The sequence below is a fragment of the Pleurodeles waltl genome, chromosome 10, assembly GCF_031143425.1.
Source record: "Pleurodeles waltl isolate 20211129_DDA chromosome 10, aPleWal1.hap1.20221129, whole genome shotgun sequence".
Classification (NCBI taxonomy): Eukaryota; Metazoa; Chordata; class Amphibia; order Caudata; family Salamandridae; genus Pleurodeles; species Pleurodeles waltl.
Window position 1 is genome coordinate 741,948,743 of NC_090449.1, and position 6,000 is coordinate 741,954,742.

Genomic DNA, 6,000 nt, shown 5'->3' on the forward strand with positions numbered 1-6,000 from the left:
AAAACATTCATGTGGAGCAAACTGATAACAATGAATATGTGTTGGTGGTTAAAGATGCAGAAACACCGACAAATAAAGTAGTGGTAGATCCTGATATTGATGCATCAGTTGATGGTGTAGTTGTAAAACATTTAGTGGATATAGGTGCTCGTATGACAATTGTGTCACAAGAAAAATTCAATGAATTTTGGCCCTCCAAAACTCTTCAACCTCCTGATGTTTCAACTGCTGCTTTTGAAAGAAGCAAGATTGATTTAATAGGTTATTTTTGGGCTTCATTGAGTATTTTAGACAAGGCCATTCACGGAAAAGTGTATGTGGCTAAAAGAGGAATTGATGTTTTGGGGATGGTACAACAAGCTGAATTTAATTTGACTATTAAACCGGGACGTGATCAACCTGTTTTTATTGATAAAAATGATTCAAATTCCGTTAAAAGTGTTTCCAGTCACATATGTGACTGGCAGCAGAAATTCAAGAAATTATTTCAAGGGAAAAATTACTGCTTTTACTCACACTATAAAACTGAAACAAGTTGGTTGCTGTAAAATATAAGTTGAGAAATGTGCCTTTAAGTGCAAGAATAGTTTTATCTAAGTTGTTGAAAGAGATGTGTGAGCAATGCATAATTGAGAAAGTGGAAGCGACTTTATGGTTGTCTCCCATTGTCCTAGCTAAAATAAAAACAGGAGATCTAAGGATGTGTGTGGGTTTAAGAAGCTTGAATGAGGCAATTTGGGTCGACAGTTTTCCTCTACCAAGAATTTACGACTTAATAACAAAAGTTGGTTCTTCTAGTTGGTTCACAAAACTAGATTTAAAATCTGCTTACCACCAAGTGGAATTGGATATTGAATCTAGACATTGGACTGCTTTTGTCACTCCTGATGGAACTTTTCAGTTCTGTAGGCTACCGTTTGGCTTGGCGTCAGCTGCCACAGTTTTTCAAAGGTTGTCAGACATGTTTCTTAATAACCCCAATGTTGTTGTTTTCCAGGATTTTGTTTTTTTCGGACAGTGAAGTCGAACATGATAATATTTTGGAGGGTGTTTTTGGCACATTGGAGAATAGAGCAGTGACTTTAACAAAAGATAAATGTATCTTCAAGTCCAGGGAAATTGAGTATCTAGGACATGTTTTATCAAAACAGGGCATTAAACGTAAACCAAGACCAGTAAAAAGAATTTTGAAAGTTCCTGCTTCAAAAACTAGAGACCCTTCATTGTCCTTGTTTTGTTTGTGTGAGTTTTATGCCAAAGTTTTGAACAATTTTGAAAAGAATACTGAATGTTTTAGATTAGAATTTAAAAGGGGAACAACATTCTCATGGTCAGATGAGTGTAACAGAATGTTTGAACAAATTAAACAAGAAATTGTCAAGGCTCCAGCTTCACAACCTTTTTCTGAGGGGAGGAGCGCCATTGTGACAGTGGATGCGTGTGAGTCTGGTTTAGGGGTTGTGTTGTCACAGTGGTCTGGTGAAGTAGGTGAGAGTACTATAGAGTTTGCATCAAGAACTTTACGGCAAGTTGAGCGCAAGTATTCAGTAGTTGAGAAAGAGCTTTTAGCATGTGTGTGGAGTGTAGAAATGTTCAAACAATATCTATGGGGTAGACCTTTTGTTTTCAAAACTGATCATTGGCCTCTTGTGGAGCATTGCAAGATTGTTGGCTAAACTTTTAGAGTTCACATTTTCAGTCGAGTATATTCCAGGAGGGAAAAATCATAGAGCAGATTGTTTTTCTAGGTTGCCCATTGTAGGAGGCTGGACTGGCTTGTAGTGAGTACCAAGGGGTACTTGCACCTTGCACCAGGCCCAGTTATCCCTTATTAGTGTATAGGGTGTCTAGCAGCATAGGCTGATAGATAATGGTAGCTTAGCAGAGCAGCTTAGGCTGAACTAGGAGACGAGTGAAGCTCCTACAGTACCACTAGTGTCATATGCACAATATCATAAGAAAACACAATACACAGTTATACTAAAAATAAAGGTACTTTATTTTTATGACAATATGCCAAAAGTATCTCAGTGAGTACCCTCAGTATGAGGATAGCAAATATACACAAGATATATGTACACAATACCAAAATATGCAGTAATAGTATTAGAAAACAGTGCAAACAATGTATAGTTACAATAGGATGCAATGGGAACACATAGGGATAGGGGCAACACAAACCATATACTCCAAAAGTGGAATGCGGACCACGAATGGACCCCAAACCTATGTGACCAGGTAGAGGGTCGCTGGGACTATTAGGAAATAGTAAGGGTTAGGAAAATAGCCCACCCCAAGACCCTGAAAAGTGAGTGCAAAGTGCACTAAAGTTCCCCAAAGGACATAGAAGTCGTGATAGGGGAATTCTGCAGGAAAGACACAAACCAGCAATGCAACAACGATGGATTTCCAGTCGAGGGTACCTGTGGAACAAAGGGACCAAGTCCAAAAGTCACAAGCAAGTCGGAGATGGGCAGATGCCCAGGAAATGCCAGCTGTGGGTGCAAAGAAGCTGCTACTGGACAGTAGAAGCTTAGGTTTCTGCAGGAACGACAAAGGCTAGAGACTTCCCCTTTGGAGGACGGATCCCTCACGCCGTGCAGAGTTGTGCAGAAGTGTTTTCCCGCCAAAAGACCGCCAACAAGCCTTGCTGGCTGCAAATCGTGCGGTTAGTGTTTTTGGATGCTGCTGTGGCCCAGGAGGGACCAGGATGTCGCCAATTGTGTCAAGGGACAGAGGGGGTGTCGAGCAAGACAAGGAGCCCTCTCAGCAGCAGGCAGCACCCGGGGAAGTGCCAGAAACAGGCACTATGAGGATGCGTGAAACAGTGCTCACCCGAAGTCGCACAAAGGAGTCCCACGTCGCCGGAGGAAAACTTAGGAGGTCGTGCAATGCAGGTTAGAGTGCCGTGGACCCAGGCTGGACTGTGCACAAAGGATTTCCGCTGGAAGTGCACGGAGGCCGGAGTAGCTGCAAAAGTCGCGGTTCCCAGCAATGCAGTCTGGCGTGGGGAGGCAAGGACTTACCTCCACCAAACTTGGACTGAAGAGTCACTGGACTGTGGGAGTCACTTGGACAGAGTTGCTGGATTCAAAAGACTTCGCTCGTCGTGCTGAGAGGAGACCAAGGGGACCGGTGATGCAGTTCTTTGGTGCCTGCGGTTGCAGGGGGACGATTCCGTCGACACACAGGAGATTTCTTCTGAGCTTCTAGTGCAGAGAGGAGGCAGACTACCCCCACAGCATGCACCACCAGGAAAACAGTTGAGAAGGCGGCAGGATCAGCGTTACAAGGTCGCAATAGTCGTCTTTGCTACTTTGTTGCAGTTTTGCAGGCTTCCAGCGCGGTCAGCAGTCGATTCCTTGGCAGAAGCTGAAGAGAGAGATGCAGAGGAACTCGGATGAGCTCTTGCATTCGTTATCTAAGGAATCCCCAGAGACAGAGACCCTAAATAGCCAGAAAAGAGGGGTTGGCTACCTAGGAGAGAGGATAGGCTAGCAACACCTGAAGGAGCCTATCAGAAATAGTCTCTGACATCCCCTGCTGGCACTGGCCACTCAGAGCAGTCCAGTGTGCCAGCAGCACCTCTGTTTCCAAGATGGCAGAGGTCTGGAGCACACTGGAGGAGCTCTGGGCACCTCCCAGGGGAGGTGCAGGTCAGGGGAGTGGTCACTCCCCTTTCCTTTGTCCAGTTTTGTGCCAGAGCAGGGCTGAGGGGTCCCTGAACCGGTGTAGACTGGCTTATGCAGAAATGGGCACCATGTGTGCCCATGAAAGCATTTCCAGAGGCTGGGGGAGGTTACTCCTCCCCTGCCTTCACACCATTTTCGAAAGGAAGAGGGTGTAACACCCTCTCTCAGAGGAAGTCCTTTGTTCTGCCATCCTGGGCCAAGCCTGGCTGGACCCCAGGAGGGCAGAAACCTGTCTGAGGGGTTGGCAGCAGCAGCAGCTGCAGTGAAACCCCGGGAAAGGCAGTTTGGCAGTACCAGGGTCTGTGCTACAGACCACTGGGATCATGGGATTGTGCCAACTATGCCAGGATGGCATAGAGGGGGCAATTCCATGATCATAGACATGTTACATGGCCATATTCGGAGTTACCATTGTGAAGCTACATATAGGTAGTGACCTATATGTAGTGCACGCGTGTAATGGTGTCCCCGCACTTACAACGTCCGGGGAATTGGCCCTGAACAATGTGGGGGCACCTTGGCTAGTGCCAGGGTGCCCACACACTAAGTAACTTTGCACCTAACCTTTACCAGGTAAAGGTTAGACATATAGGTGACTTATAAGTTACTTAAGTGCAGTGTAAAATGGCTGTGAAATAACGTGGACGTTATTTCACTCAGGCTGCAGTGAGAATATCCTGTGTAAGAATTTTCAGAGCTCCCTATGGGTGGCAAAAGAATTGCTGCAGCCCATAGGGATCTCCTGGAACCCCAATACCCTGGGTACCTCAGAACCATATACTAGGGAATTATAAGGGTGTTCCAGTATGCCAATGTAAATTGGTGAAATTGGTCACTAGCCTGTTAGTGACAATTTGTACAGAGAGAGCATAACCACTGAGGTTCTGGTTAGCAGAGCCTCTGTGAGACAGTTAGGCACCACACAGGGAACACATACATATAGGCCACAAACTTATGAACACTGGGGTCCTGACTAGCAGGGTTCCAGTGACACATAACAAACATACTGAAAACATAGGGTTTTCACTATGAGCACTGAGCCCTGGCTAGCAGGATCCCAGTGAGACAGTGAAAACACCCTGATATACACTCACAAACAGGCCAAAAGTGGGGGTAACAAGGCTAAAAAGAGGCTACTTTCTCACACAACCCTCCCCCCCCAAACGAAGGACAATAAGGCTAACCTTTGCCAGTTGAGCCTTTATTGTCTAAGTGGTGATAAGTAGAGAGTAGCTCTGCAATAGACGGGTTACTCCCTTTATCATTCACTATATGGTTACTTCCCTGTGGGGATGTAAACCACCCTGTTTGAAGTTTTTTAGCTAAGCAACAATGTGAAGATGTATTTTCAGAGTTTCTATCAGTAAGTTTTAGTTTAGAGCAGTGGGAATTGTCCACTGAACCTATTTTAGTGATGGAAATGCCAGACAGGGATGCTGTCTCGGAAAAGCCATGGCTGGGCAAAAACTTTGTCCATATGGCTGGAAGAGAGAACAGGGATGCTGTTTCTCTTGAGTTGGAGCAGGGCAGGGATGCTGTCCTATGAGCTCCACACTAGGGCAGGGATGCTGTCCTAAGTGTTGTGAGGCAGTGCAGAGTTTCTGCACTAAAGGTTCTTTGGGAGGGTTGGAGGGATGCTCCATGTTAACTAAAATGGTGCTCTTTTTCTCACCAATGTTAGTTATCCCACAGAGAGGTACTTCTACCTAAGGGAGTACAGCTTTGCCAGCTGATGCTTCCCTTGGAACAGGTGCCACCCCAGGAGAGGTTTCTCCCACCACAGGAATGGTATCCTGAATGGCAGGGTGGTTAGGGGATACTGTGATACCCTTTTTACCTGTTGATGGAGAGGGATCCTGAGTTTTCAGGCCTTCTCTCCTTTGCTTTTTCATTTCAGTAGAAATGAGAAGGAACAATTCCTCTGGGATGCCCAGCATGGCTGCATGGGCATAAAACTCTACATCAGCCCAACCTGAGGCCTCTAGGTCATTACCTAAGAGACAGTCTACAGGTAAGCTAGGTGATACCACCACCTGCTTAGGGCCAGTAACTCCACCCCAACTAAACTGAATTATAGCTAAGGGAAGAAACTTAGTGGAGTTATGTACATCAATAATTTTATACTGTTGTCCAATGATGTGTTGTTCAGGAGCCACTAGGTTTTCAGTCACCAAAGTGATACTGGCACCTGTGTCTCTGTAGGCCAAGGCCTCAACACCATTTATTGAAACTGTCTGCCTGTACTTATCCATTGTAAGGTGACAAGCAGCCAGTGTGGCAAGGCCAATGCCACTAGGTGTGACAGAAA